This window comes from Fringilla coelebs (assembly GCF_963513975.1).
Source record: "Fringilla coelebs genome assembly, chromosome: 10".
In the NCBI taxonomy this organism is placed as follows: Eukaryota; Metazoa; Chordata; class Aves; order Passeriformes; family Fringillidae; genus Fringilla; species Fringilla coelebs.
In genome coordinates this window covers 7459385-7475208 of record NC_140036.1, presented here as the reverse complement: position 1 = coordinate 7475208, position 15824 = coordinate 7459385, and positions in this window count along the sequence as shown.

Genomic DNA, 15824 nt, shown 5'->3' with positions numbered 1-15824 from the left:
AGAAACTAATCATGATCACCTATTCATTTCAAGGGAGAATTCTGGAGAAGAGACAGGAGAGAATTGAATATAAATAAATTAAAATAACAACAAAACCCCTATTTGAAGCGTGATGACTGTGTTTGCAGCTAACACCAGAATTTCAGTGCATGTCAGAACCTACAAGGATGAACATAAAACCTTCTTCATCCCATTACCAGACACAGGGTGCATCCTAGTACTCATTCATGCTTTGGTTCCATCTGGAGGCACCTTCAGAGTGATGGTAAGCCTAGGTTTAAAGCTCATTGCCAAACGAATGGCTCAAGAAGAAAAATGAAAATCACAGAGAATGCTTCAAGTACAGAAAGGTAAAGTATGGTACAGACAAGATTTCTGGGGAATGGCTGCATTGCCCACATCATTATAGAACTGCTTTCAATGAAAATAAAAAGGTGAGGAACTTGGTTAATAAGCTTTCTTTTTCATTACACATCATGTTACAGAGGTCACCAATATCAAAAGCTAAAGATTAAATGTTTCCAAAAGCATTCACAAGGCATCACCAAATACATTGAGTAATTATTAATGCCAGTTCTTAATGACAGTTCACACTTAAGAAAAAAACTGTTGAACACCAGACTAAGAACCACATAAAGACAAATCATTCTATTAAAATACTAGTGACTTCTACAGATGATTTGACATTTGTATTTGACATCTGAAAAAGAGCTTTAGAATGGGACCTTTGTTATTCATAACTGGGAGTGGTGGCTCAGGCTTTGGAAAGTCAGATGGACCAGCTAAAGTCATTCCCAGAGGCAAAATAAAATGACAAATGGTCTGAAAGAACAGGAATGCTATCAAAAAGGATTTGAGGGTATTTAAGCTGAAGAAAAGAAGGCCAGAAGACACCACCATATTATTCAACACATAAGTTATCATAAAGGGGATACTGTTGATCTGTGGTAGACAGGTTGAGCAAAAATGGGTTTGAATTGCTGCAAGAAATAAGAAAATCCTTGTCCATATAAAAAGTTAGATATTGGAATAAGTTTCCAAGGAAGTTTTAATGTCTCTTTCATCATAAGTCTTGAAAATTAGTTCAGAAGTATTTGCAAGAGATAAGATAGCTCAGGAAAAACTCAAAACTTCTCTTATTTTCTCTGATTTTATATAATGTGAATTATATATACAATGAAGATGGTGATTTGTTTCAGAAATGCCAGTATTCAGCTCACACTACTAAACCCCTTACAGCAGTCTGTGCCTTTGCTTCTAACCCACTTAGTAAGTCCTGAGGCAAACAACTAGCACCCTCTCCAATTTACAGGGTGATTGAGTAATGGAAGTGCTTATTCCAAATGGTTTTCACATCAGACAGAATCTTCTTTTCAGAGAGAGGAAGGAACATGGCTATCTAGTTTTCTTCCCTAAAGCTGCCTTTTCCACACAGATGTAAAAAAAATTGGCTACAGCTACCTAGCTTTTACTTTTAAATCAAGGGAGATTATTCATGGATGTTCTAGAGAAAAATATCTAACCAAAGATGAGCCCTCCCTGTGCCTGGCTGTCAGCTCAGCAAGGCCAGGAGCAAGAGTGGAAGAGCCTTGGCCAGGGCACTCTGTGTGGGCAAAATGGACATGTGGGTGGCCAGAGTATCCCAGCCCAGACACAACTGTTCAGAACTAAATGTCTGCCAGTCTGTGGAGAAGAATGAGTTCTGTGAAAATCTCATTCCAATTCACCTGGAACAGAAGTGCCAGCACTGAGCCAATGTTAAATGAGAATCACACTTCGTCTTCCTTGTCCCAGCTGTGGCATGCAGAATCCCCTGACCAACCTGCCTTCACACTCCTCTTTCTTCTCTGACACTTAAAGGTACAATTTGGGGTCCCAAGCTGTCCCAAACCCTAAACTGTTTGTGTAGTAAAAGGAGTAAGAAAAATTAGCGTCATGAGGACTCTACATTTATGACTGGATCATTCAAAGAGAACACAGGTTTTGTTCAATAAAGATATACAAGCCATAAGCTCTGTTTTCCTCTTTCCCATCCTCTAGATGTGCATGAAGCAGTTTGTGTCACCTGTGAAAGGATACAGGCACTGTTTGCTCTAATGGCCTGACAGAATTCCCCGAGAGACTGGCCTCTTGCACTCTTCTCTTCCTCCTCAAGAGCTGAAGCCTCATTTCTCATAAGACAGATCAAGAGGGCACAAACACTTGGCTCCCAGGTGCCACAGCTCATCATCATACAGTCCTCTGTGGAGGCTTAAGGTTAGTGGCCACAGCCAGAAAGAAACAAGGAGACATTTCTGTTGGAGCAAAGTGACAATCCTCAAACAAACTGTTTTCTGCAGAAATTTCTATGTTGTCTCACATTTCATTCAGCTTGCCAGCCAGAGCAGAAAGTTTTTAGCAGTTCAATTCAATGTACTGGAAATATATCAAAGGATTTATTTGATTTTGGTGCTGGTGATATTTTCATTTCATTTTTCATTTACATCTGGACAATGCTGTTAACTCCTACAGCCAGGAATTTTATTCTTACTGTCTAAATAAAAAGACAACAAAAAAATTCAATCTTTTTTTACATTCAGGGATTACATCCAGAATTTTTGAAGAGGTTTAAAGGGAGGAGAGGACAAAGGGGCCAGAGCTGTTCTCTCTTACTGTTTGTTTTTCATTTTTGGGGGTAAGTACTGCACTTGCTAGGCCCTTACATAAAAAATTATTCACATTCCCCTCCATAACAGCCAGGAGCACTTTTCTTGAGCTAGTTTAAGTCAGCATGGACATTAGCCATGGTCTGAGTGGAGTCTCCTGCTGGAGCAATCCTGCCATGCAGTCATTTCTGAATTGGTTTGCTGCTGCAAAACTTCTTAGTCAAGGATGTTAGCAAACATGCTAAAAATCAGAACAGGAAGCACTAACAGGATTTTTAAGACAGAAAAAATGAACTAAGAAATAAGTATAAGATTTTCCAAGGTCTCCCCTAGTGAAGGCCAATATTGTTTTATTGCTTTTTTGAGGTTTGGTTTGGGGTTTTTTTGGACTAGCCAATTTATATTAGGAAGTAATCTCCTAATTTATGAAGGAGTCCTTTAAACTCCCTAGAAACTCCCAGCTTCATGATTTATTTGATCATTACAGAGGGATGATTTCAATATCCTTATGTTTCTCATTGTTTTGCATGTGGCCATCCATTACAAGAGAAGAAATTAGAAAAATCCTAAAAGATATTATCATTTTCACATCTAGTAGGCCTGATGAGTTTTCTATGAGCAGGATGCATGACACAATGAATAAGGAAACTGGATTACAGGAAAGAAATAAAAATCTGGAGAAAGAGAAGAGGACAAAGAAAGGTGAGGCTATTTTATGTACAGGTATAAAAATGAGGGTAGAAGTGCAATTTTTATTTATGGAAGTTACAGCTCTCCTCTGAACTCATTAGTGACTCATTGCATATCACAGGATTGAAAACAAGGAATGAGTAGATCAGCAAGCCTGAGCAGATAGCCAGATTTCTGACTCCACCAGCCAACATTTGCAGAAGCCTCCTCTTTTGGCAAAGTCCTTGTTCTCTCCTCAGACAGCTAAAACCCACACCTGCCTTCCTCCTGAGAGCTCACCTGCAGCTGAGGATGGGAGGCAGCACAGCCCCTCTCTGGCTGCCTTGGCAGTAGAACCCAAGCTCTGCCAGGCCAAGGGAAAGGTGCTGGAGCCATGGGGACAGAATCACTGAGTGCTCGTTGTTGAAAGTATTTTACTTCAGAGAATGCTCAGCTGGGCCTTTGTTCATCATTTAAATGCTTCAAATTAGAGGCCCACACCTTGCTAATGTCCCCCTGGCACTGAGAGGGCATTTGTCAAAGGCTTCAGTGGGAACCAAAATTATCCCTTAGTGATTTTGCCATTACAAGACTTACCTATTTTACTACTGCAAACCACAACAGTCAGATCAACAAAATGTTACAGCATCGAGGCACAGGAACTCAGGAAGTCTCGGAAATCACCGCTTTTGTCAGCCAGAAATGAAATGCCCTTCTCCAGTTTCAGTCTCTGCTCTTGCAAGCCAGGTAGTGTTGCAGGACATGCTGTTAAACCAATCACACTGCAAAATACATTAACACTATTCACCCCCAAAATGGGGTGGTTATGAATTCTAGAATGATGATGACACAAAGCAATCAAAGCTGGACCGTTCAATACAGAGCTTACACTCCAGCCTCATCTCATCACGTCCTCCTGAAGGAGTTACAGCCCAAATGGTGCTCACACATTCCTTTGTGTTTGCCTCTTACACCACAGCCATAAAAAAGGGCACCAGGGACGTACAGCACACCCTGAGTAGGGTCTGTCACAGGCAGGTCAAGCTTTCTCAAAGGGCTGGACCTGCCAGTGCATATTTTGTATTTAATTTCTACTGACTGTTTAATTTGTGACACTGCTGTCATGTGCTTTTATGACAATTGCAAAACTCAAAGAAAGTGGGTTTTGTTGTTCCTGGAGAAACAGTGAGGTTGGTGTTCAGAGATTTCTTTTTCAGGAAAGGGAATTGTCCCTCAGAATAGCTTTAGTCGAGCCCAGGACAAGAAGTGGAAGCTTGTACTCCAGATTTCAGCTCTCAGTGTTTGGATAAGATCCCACCTGCATTCTGGAAAAGAGATAGAAATTTTAATAGATCTCATGGGGTCTCTCCATCTCACTGAAAAACAAAATGCTGAGAGATTATTACTGTATGGAGTTGTCCAGGTACAGTTAAATGATTCATCATGTACCCACTCTGTTAATTAATTACTCAGTGCTATACAAAACTTATGTTATATATTGCTAGATACTTGGATACTTATTACAGCTGATTGCAATATAGCAAAAAAAAAAGACAGCTTCTGTTTTTTAAAGTTAAATAAAAAAGTTGGTACACCCAAAAGTTGTGCCTACATGTCTGGAAACTCAGTAAAATACGTATAAATTTTAAAAAAATGTCAAAAGCAAACTTACATGAACAAATGGAAAATTTAATTAAAAACAGGATGAAGATGGATTCTGTACATTTTTCAGGATCAAGTGACCTGGAAAGAGTCAGACAAAAGTTTGAGTGGATAAAAAGTATTTACTTGGAGAACAAATGAGAAAAAAATCAAGTTTAGTAACAAATGTAAATAATTTAAAATGGAAAAGAAGCCTCAAAAGAGATTTTAAAAGAGAAATTTTTGAAATTATACACTAAGTCATATTTGAGACTTTATACACAGACACAATTTTTCCCTTATTAGTGGGAATTTTTATCCTCTTCTACAGTCACGCAGCTGCTGCTGTATCTGAGATATGGTCATTGCTTTTTCCACTTCTGGTCAGTAGGGTCTGCATGGCAGTGGCCTGTATTTGAGATGAAATACCTGCAAAAGACAGGAGATATTCCTGGTTCAGAGAGGCAGCAGTCCAAACCCTTAACCCAGCAAAGACACTCTTTTCAGAAGAAGGACAGGCCAGGGTACTCAGCCAAAGCTCCAGGACTTTGTAGAGGCACTACAGACCTTCCCTGCCAGCTGTGAATAACTCTTTCAAGGACTTCATGCATGTCAGTAAATCCCTTCCTCCCTCAGGTTCCTCCCTCTTTGGGCTAGCATCATGTTTCCACAGGAAAAGTTTTCCATCTTTTCATCCTCATCCCATTCTGGTATGATTTGCAGTGGTTCCCACACCAATTCAAGAATCTCTGAATTTTGCCTGAGATTCTGAAAATTCTGGACTCCAAACTGGAGCTCTGAAAGCAAGAGAATCAGCTTCTAGCTCTTTCTTACAGCTACAGAGCAACATTACCCACTTCAGTTTTCCCTAATTCTGGCAGAGCAGGGCACCATGAGTCACTCACTACACTCTCTTGCCAACTACTGGTTCGAAGCACAAATCTCCATAAGGGGAAATTAAATATTTCTATAAACTCACCCTTCAAGAGCCAGGAGGACTGTGTCACTGAGTGTGCTTCTTGCCATGACACACTGAAAAAATCCCCATAATAATCACTTCAGAGCAATCAGAGAATTTAATCATATTCTAGACCTGTCACTGGTTCTGTTTCTGAGGCAGGCAAGTACATGTGTGACATTTGGGGCTTGTTCCTGCTGCCACTGAAGGCAAAGGCAAACTCTCCCCTGGCTTGCACAGGCACAGAGCCACTATTATGTTACAGAGCAGAGCTGGAGGAGCAGAGTGAGGCTGTTCCTTGGGAGCAGAGCTGTGCATAGCTGAACTCCTGCTCTTCTCCAGCAATTCTACAAGTTGCATTTCAGGGTTTCATAAAATACAAAGTACAAGAATACAAGAAGTAGGAGGATCAAGAGCCACTTTTCTTGTGAGAGGGACCAAATCAAATTTTCCTGATTAATTTACCTTCCCTTGTTCCCCTAAATAAATAAATAAACAACACAACAGCAGAACAAGACAGGCTTAGTCTAGTGTTTAACTAATTAACACTACTAATTAGTGTTTAATGGCTATGATAATTATAATCATATCCCTCTGAATCTACTGAGGCTTTCACATCAGATGGATTGCAATCTTCTCCAGCCCTCTACAACTTTAAATCAATATCACTTCAAACCTGACAGGGTCATTTCATGAAAAGTGATTAGAGAGTCACCTTTATTTTCTGTGTTAAACTGAGAAATTCAAAAGCCTCTTTAAGTGGTGGGAGAAGAAAGGATAAAGCATCACTTTGAGTTAACAAAATCAGTAATTGAAGCTCCTTTTTGTCCCACATTGTCATCATTCTTTAGGTTTTCATTTGAGTCAATCCCAAAGCCAAAATTCACTGGCTCTGTGCCACTTGCCCATTATGTACAAGAGAATAATTTAGATTAGGAAGGACCTTTGTAGTCCAACCCACCATTGCACTGCTACCAGTTTATGCAGGGCTTTCTTGAGCCAGGGCTTGAATATCCCCACCCCCAGGCTACATGATTCAGTGTTGGATAATCTTGGCAAAAAACCTTTCTCCTTATATCAAACAAGAACCTCATTGCAACTTGTGCTGCTCAGTCAGGGAGAGGCACCAGCCATCCTTGTAGCTCAAGATCTGGGTGGCAGCACCCTCTCAATGGAGTCCCACCTGGGCTGAGTCCTCTAAGGTGCCAAGTCCCTTCAGCTCAGGCTGGATCCTGGCCCTTGGCACACTGACACTACCACTGGACAGCTTTAAGCAGAATTTCTGGGCCTTTCTACAGCCCCCCTGCCAAGTGCTGCTATAAGCAGCTCCTCTGTGCTGGCTACAGGCTGGAGCTGGGCTCCTGCACAGCCTGTGGAGCAGTGCATGACATCCCCTGTGCAGCTGTCAGCTGGAGAGCAGGGCTGCAGCAGCTCCTAACCGAGAGACAGCCAGCAGAAGCTCTCTGCTAGAGCTGACAGAAGCAAAAGCCTCTGGAAGCTGAACCTCCCCATCAGCAGTGAGCCAGGCATTCCCAGCCAATGCAGCTATCAGATGTCCCCTGAAGCTCTCTCCAAGAGAAGGTTGGAAGCTTGGAAAGAGCTGCCTTTTCTGCCACCACCTGTGCTAGCTGTCTCAAGCCCCAAACCCTCATGGACAGATGATGTGCTCCTTCTTGAAAGAAAGGTCAATGCAGCCTTTGGGAAGGATCATAAAAAATACACCAATATAAAGGAGATAGGTTCAGAGGGGGTCAATACAGAGTCTGGGAAGATTCTGAATTGTGCTGGTTAACATCCAGGCTCAGCACCCAGCTAAGACAAGCACAGAGGACACAGGATATTAAGCAGACAGGAAATTCTGCTGAGGAAAGGCAGAAGACCACTGCAGAAATTCACTCTGTTTTACACAAGGCCACACCCAACCATGGCATGAGAGCTATGGAGCAGCTGTATAAGCATGGCATGGTGCTACTACATATATTCAGATATGCTGGGGCTTTACACACACCACAAACATACACAGCAAATACTCTTAGAGCATTTGTAATAATGAAAACAGCATGCATGAACACAAAAATCCAAGTATACAGAATTTTTTGAGCATCCAGAGGTCAGTATTGAGAGTTACTGGGACTGTTATTGTTTCCAATGCCAAAAGCAGAAGCTTGCTACAGCTGAGTCTCAGAGTGGCTTTTGTTGTTTTCATTAGCACTAAACATTCAGAGGAATCTCAAAAGGGAGAGACAATTACCTAGGCAATGCAAGATTTTGATCTATCTTAGCCAGTCATTTGACCTTATTGAGATTTTTGTGCTTTCCTTTAATTCTACTACTTTAACTACTAATACAAAGAAAAAAACTTCCTGATGTTCAAGCCTCTCATTTTGTAAGATTGTCAGTTCAAATAAACACATGAGGGGCAGGGACTTATCCCTGTTCCTTGATCACCTCCATGTCTCCAACTGGGAATATATTTCTCCCTATATGCTAAGTCCAGGAGGAAATCAAATATACATTTCTACTGGTGACTTAAGCTCTGATACTACTATTAGTTAAACACAAGCTTAATTTTATACATGTGAGTCATCCCATCAACATCCCCATATGCCAGAGACTTTGTGGGATTGATGCCCAGAAATGAAACCATAATGAATGAATTCCATTTCTGAGTTGCAGAACCAGGGTTGGAAACCCTGAGAACAGAGATACTGGAACATAAATCCACAGTACAACATGGGCCAAGGAAGTAAACACTTAAAAAAAAAAAAAAAGGAAAAAAATATAAAGAGATTAGCTAATTCCTTACTCTGAAAAAAAAAAAAAAAAAACCCTCACAAGAGTTGATGGTATTAATTAAGTTTCATTCTTGTTACCCAACAGCCAGTGCTTCTCCAACAAAAACATGGCAAAATGCCTCATTTTAAAGAGCACATGCCAGACTTTGGATTTAGCTCTGCCTGCTTTTGGCCACCACAGCACCATAAATTTGCTACATCTTTCATTCTGCCCCCATATGTTAGGATTGTGTCTGAACTCCACTACTCCTTTCTTTTCCACACAGGCAAAACAAAAAAAAAAAAAAACCTTCAGCAACTAATAGTACCAAGACATGCTTACATTTGAAAAACTTTTTGAAACATTAAGTACATAATTAGAACTAAATATAAGTAATTGATACATTACTGAATTATTAATATGAGTACTCTGTGTGCTGTTCAAAATGGTTGCAGCCCTTCAGTAATGAAATGGCTCATTACAACACAGGCAACTGTTTGCTCTGTTGCAGGACCACGTGCCAGAATAAGAGTTGTAGTGAAAAAGAGTAGAACAATATTTAACAGCTCAGAGTGAAACCTCAGCTCTTACATTGCTGGCCATGTCTAAAAGCAGCAGGCCCAGAATCTCTCTGCATTGGCATTTCTGTCACCTGCTACAAGACAAATGGATTGGGAGACTGGTACTCAAAAGCAAACATGACTTGTTACTTCAGAGTTCACTTTGAATCTTACACTATTAACAAAATTAATCTTCTTCATTCCTTTCACAACATATTTTATAGACTCATCTTCTCCTGTGCACTAAACTCAATTTTTAATATGCATCAAAGCATATTTCCTGTAAGCCCCATACATTATTAACATTTAATATCAGGTGTTGTACAAAGAGTCATTGTCAGAAGTGAGCAAGCAATTTCTTCACAAATATCAACACTTTGCATTTCCAAACTACCCAAGGTTTCCCTCCTTCTCCAGACAGTTTGTAAATACACCACTCCCAGGTCATGGCAACAGGGGATTACTCTCATTTGAACTTGCATACTTGCATAGAAAAGCCTGCTTAATTCTGTTTCTCCTATTAAGCAGATTAGGTGGGAAAAAAAGGTATGTGTGTATATATACATATATATTTATATATAAAATTTGATTTTACAAGGGGAATTTTTAATACCAAAGTATGAATCTAAAAATTAGAGTGTGCAAATATTTACCCCTCTCTCCTCTCACAATGTTCTGAGCAGCAGACTTATCCCTGACAATATTCATCTCCTGTAAACACTGGCAAAGCAATTTCAGAATTGTTATTTCATTGCATATTCACTAGCTATTGCTGGAGGTATTTTGTTCAGCTCTAATTAGCACAGTTAATAAGATCAATATTTTCATTACTGAATGCTGCAGTAAGGCAAAACATGCTTTAAAACTTACATTTACAAAATCCCAAGAAATATATTTATTGGGAAATCCTACTTGTCTATTTCAAAAGCAAAAAGCCCTCAAAATTGGAAGGAAAACACTTTTGGTGTTTGTCATTTTGCTGATGACAGAAATTAAAATTGAAACATCCATAGTAGTTAGGGATGCTTTTAGAGGCAAAAGGACTCTTTGTTCTAATTGGGTGTTTTCCTTGTGTCCAATGACTTTTTCATGAGAAATAACTGCTGCAGTTTCACTCATTTGTACAGACCTTGGTGTTGACACCATCACTCCCTTTGTACTCTTGCCTGGCTTCAAAAATAACAACAACAAAACCCCAGAAACCTGAAAAAAAAAAGCAGAGGCATTATAATCTTGCAGCAGCATTTAAAATTCAGCTTTAACTCTGGCAAATAGAGATTGAAGGAAATGAAAACAATACAGCTGCAGCAGCCAAAGTGAGTGTTAGCTCTGGGGAAAGAGAAGTCCTCAGCACCCCTGCCCTGAAAATGGGCCTTGGGGTCCTTCCATCTGCAGAGAGCATCCTTTTCTACCACAGAACACACAAGAGTCTCAGCCTTCTCTGCACCTCAGGACAGCTACCACAGCAGCAGGAAAAGGGAATACAGGTGTCAGATATCCTGTTTCTCACATCTCTGGGCTTTGTTTTTTAGCACTCTTCATGTCTAACAATAATGGGTCAGAAAAGGATCCTGACTCTGTAACTCTTTTTTTTTCCCCTGAAATTCCTTTCTTCTTTTTTTTTTTTTTTAAAGAGAAAAGCTCAAATTTGTACTTGGAAAGCATTCTTTCATCCTTTCACCAAACTTATTAAATGAATTGGCAATTCACTGTGACTCTACCTCTGTAGAGATGTCACTCAGGAAATTGTGAATGTAAACTACCCTAAAATAATTCCATGCTCATGTTGAGTAATTAGTTTAAAAACTGTTCCTGCAGAAAAATATGATCAAATATCAAATGGATACTGTATAATTAAGCAGCAAGACACATCAGGGAGTAGACTATAGGTTTAGGTGCTTTATTAAGCATCAGGCTGAAGGCAGGGATTGCCAGAGCAAAGAGATGTGCATTATATGGCACTGCTTGTAACATAAATCTGCTCCCTGGGGCAACACATCCTGCACCTGTTGAGGTTTTGCCACCCACTGTGTCCACTCAAATTGGTTTTCTTCATTTCCATGCCCATCTTTTCTACTCAACTGATTCCACTTCCCCCCACAACTAACCTGCTAAACTCATAATTTACAGCATTGCAGCTGTTAAGATATCTACAAAGTAAAACCACAAAAGATAAGAAAAATTTGGCATAATACTTCCAGGAAAAGCAAGCAAAAAATGCTGATAAAACACACTAGGCAGCTCTGCATGCATATTCAGTTTGCTATTAGCAGTATGAGCTCTCATAAAAACCCTGTTCTTTTAAGATGACAATTACAGCAGCAAGGCCAGCATGATCTACTGTCCAAATATGAAACACTTAATTTAAGAAATGGAGAAAAGCTATTTAATAGGGGGAACATAAAGAGAAGCCATTTGGGAACTTATCTGATTCCTAAGCTTCACATGGTCATTTTCTAACAGACAGAAATGTAAGCAGTAGCTTTAGAATTATTGGAGGTAGTGCATATGCTGCTTACACACTCAAATGAGAAAACATTTGAATGGGACTGCTGTTTCTGAAGCAGCAAAGAGCTGGGAGAACAGAGTGTCAGAAAACCTAAAACTAAACATCCAAATAAAGAGGATCTCCAGTGGACATTAGATCAAGCCAATGTCACCCCACTCATTCTTGATTCTTCACTCTCACTTGATTGGAAAATCAGTTACATTCTTATCTGCAAGGAGAGGGGTTAAAAAAAATAAATATTTGATTCCTTCCCTGGACATATCACTCTTGCAAGATGCATTGTTTCTCAATATGACAGCAGAGATGAACAGCATTTCCAGAGATAGCCTTTTCTCCTTTTCTTTTCCTAAAACAAGGCTGGATTTTGGTCACAAACAAAGACATTCATCATTAAACCAAATCCCTTGAAATTATGTGCCAGGGGTCCTGGGAATCCATCAGGTACTGATGCTCCCCAGGGAGTTCTCATACACTGCACAACTGTGGCCAGTTCAGATTAAGACAAAGAAGAACATTGGGTCATCCTATCGTGGAATCTCAATCCAAAGACTGCTCAGAATAACTCAAGTTTATGTGGCAACATTTCCCATTTTCATTATGTCACAGCACAGATTTAGAGACTGTTGTACTCCATTGTCTGCTCTCTTTACTGTCCCTGTCACTAGAATGAGACACCCAAAGCTTAACGCCATGTGCAGGCTGTGAAAGATAGGAATGCAGTGAGCTCCTTCATATTTTATAAGTTAATTTGCCAGGCTGCTTCAGCTGGGAAAGAGAACAAAAGTAGCTGGCTATTCCAGTCAGAGGGCAAACAGACCTTCCCCAGCCCCAGCTCCTTACTGGGAACACCTTTGTGCCACAGGCTGTGCAAACCACAGAGCAAGAAAAGGCCCAAAGTAACACCTGATGGTCATCATTTGACACTGTGTTTGTGAGACCTTTTGAAAACACAATATTTACAGATGTGTATGTAAACATACATGTGCATGCATACATATAAATACATATTTCCATACCAGAAAGCCAAAAATTCCTTGATAGCCTCAGGTGAGGACAAATCATATAGAAGAGACTCCTCTGCCAATGGACAGAGAGGGAAAGTGAGGGCAAAATAAGGGTTTCTTGTGTGGGTCTGAAGTAGACAATTGATGCTGTGGAGTAGTCTGGAGACTGTAGCTGTGGCTAAAAGGGAAATAGCATCAATCTCTTCTCACAGCATTGCCTCTCAGGGACTTATTAAGCATGTTTTGTGAAGAAAAGCTAGAATTTATCCTAATACAGAAAACCCACTGCAACTGTACTCCAAATCTGTGGCTACAGAAACCAAACCCAGAATTATGTTCTTATGTTCTTAGAGATATTGAAGAAAACCCCCAAAAAAATCAAAACCAGAAACCCAAAATGTTCAGGAACAACTGCCAGGAATTTTGTCTTTATTTGTTTGTTTGATGGTGGTCTGTGCTTAACAGACATTGCATCCTCCTAAGCCATTCAATTAAATAAAGACCAAACAAAAAAACCAAAATGCATCCATCTCTCTCCCCACCCCCATTCACAGGAAAACTTTGATCTGTCATGCTGGCCATAAAACCAAAAAACACCCAACCAAAACATTCCCCTCACTCCTCTGCGTTACTGAGACTCTGCTAGTTAAACTCCACTCAAATAATCAGTTACCATTTATTGGTTCAGTTATCTCCTTGTCTCTGCAATCAGAAAGGAAACTAAAATAATGCACCTCAGGAGCAGCAATGCAAACACAGGCAGAGGCTGTGCTGTTTGAAGGTCAAGTAAAACAGCATTTGAAGTCAAGTGGCAGTCAAGACCCTGCCTCGTTGTGTTGCCCTTACAGAGCTTAGTGCTCACCATTACACTGAAACACAACCAGACTTCCTCTGGAATTTCTGCTCATTTTCACCAGAGTAAATCAGCCAAGGTTTTGGATCATAGGAATTAAGTTCATTGGTGACTGAGCTTAGTCACATCACAGAGGGATACCTGTGCAGTGTCTAATCAGAGAGCTTAGCTCTTTCTTTATGTATAAACTCTAGATCTTCTACAATACAATTTTCTGTTCTGCCAGTGAATCATGGCTTAAAGTTTGCTTAATTCTACCACAGCATGTATCTCACATAATGGTCTCCCCTGCAGACAAAATTTCTACCCAAAGTACCAGGCTATTCAGAAAGAAACCACTCTTATTTGCCTGAATTGGTTGGTGGGCTACTTAAATAGCCACATCCACCTAGTGATTTATCTAAATGCTTGTTTTCAAATGCTTTAAATTATTTTTGGTTCTGTCAAAGTTAGAAAAAGTTCAGGTGGGTACAGAACACATAAGACTTAGAACACACTCATGTCAATCACATATTCAAATTGGGAGCATGTAAAGCAACAGGCATATTAAAGTCTGGACCACCAATTTCTATTCTTAGGACTATGAGTAATACTTTGGTCAGGCACAGAGAAATCTAAGTGAGAGGAAAAAAAATAAGAAAGAAACAACCAAAGGGCAGAGGGACTGTGTAAATCCTCAGATGGTTTTGACATTTAAGTGTATCAGTTTTCAGATAAGCCATGGACTTTGGGTGACATGTGATAGAAGGAGAGAACTCAGCAATGGAAGAGAAGAATTAGCAGTGCATTAAGCAGCTCTGTTCCACTCTGATGGAACTGTGTGTTTTTAAAGGCCACCTGGCATATCAGGCATATCCCTTTTCAGGCTGTACATGTTACAGGGCTGCAGACCTCAGACAGATCTCTGCAGTATTTAGCCATTTGGGGATGAAAGATTGAAGGGTCTCAAATCTCTTTCTACTCTTCCACCATGACCCATGGAGCAGACCCCAGCTGAAGGTTAGACTTTGTAAAAGGCCTGCTCTATGATTAGTGTAGAAAATATCCATGTTCTGGTGTTATGCTTCTTCATAACATGTACTATTTCTCTCCCTTACCCACTGGCACAAGTAAAATAACTCATATAATTAAACTAAAATCCTTCACAACATTTTACCATAAATGTAAAAAAACTCATATAATCAATGGCTAAAATTCTTCACTACATTTTACCCTAGAGGATCTTTAAAACCCTCTGAGTTAGTCTCAGGCTCTGAGGCCATCAGGGCATGTTTAAAGCACACTACAGAAGCCCGTGGGTGCAGTTCACTGGTCACTGGAGCAAGACTTCCTCCTGGATGGTCACTGAAACATGACTTCCATGGGGATGGATGGCACCTCAGGTGAGGATCCTAAATCCTCCCTGTGGGACCAGACCCTGCTGGGCAGAGAGACCCATGGAGCAGCGGCGTCCTGGGCAGTCCTGTCCCCGTGTCCCCCTTTGGAGCAGCACAGGATGTGTCTGAGGACTTGCTGCTATTAGGATGTTTAACAATGCGACTGTTTGGGCACAAACATTAATTACCTGGCCTCACAGCCCCTGGTCACAAGCTGAAATAGCTCAGGTGACCCTCACACACTGCATGGCCCTGCCACAGTGAGAGCTTCACCTGCACAGGAGCCAGGTCTGATATTCCCAAAAGCAGGTTCCTTCCCTCTGACCCTTCTCCTTGCACTGGGGAAATTCACTCCATTATTTTATGGGGAAAGAAAGCTCTTACCCACCTTTTTTCTTTCATCACAGGCCTTTGAGCAGCCTGGTCTAGTGAAAGGTGGCTCTGCCCATGGCAGGGGAGTGGATTTGAGGATCTTTAAAGTTCCCTTCCAACCCAAGCCAGCCTGTGATTCCCTCAGCAGCCATCTCCAAGTCAGCTGTGCAAAATCAGACATGAGAAGAATTTATTGAGCTTGCTAATGACACTGACCTGGTTTTCCTTCTGACCTTTTCTTTATTTTCCAGTGACTGCCCTCCTTCAGAGCTCTTAATGACATTTAGAACCAGATTTTTAATTAATGTGCCCAAGAATCTGATAGTCAATTAGGATTTCAACAAATACCTCACAGGCTAGGTATATCAGCTCTGCTGATGAGGTAGGCATATGAATGCTTTGGAAAATCAGTCAGACATCTATCTGCAGCTTAGAGCACCTAATGACCTTAAAATATAACCT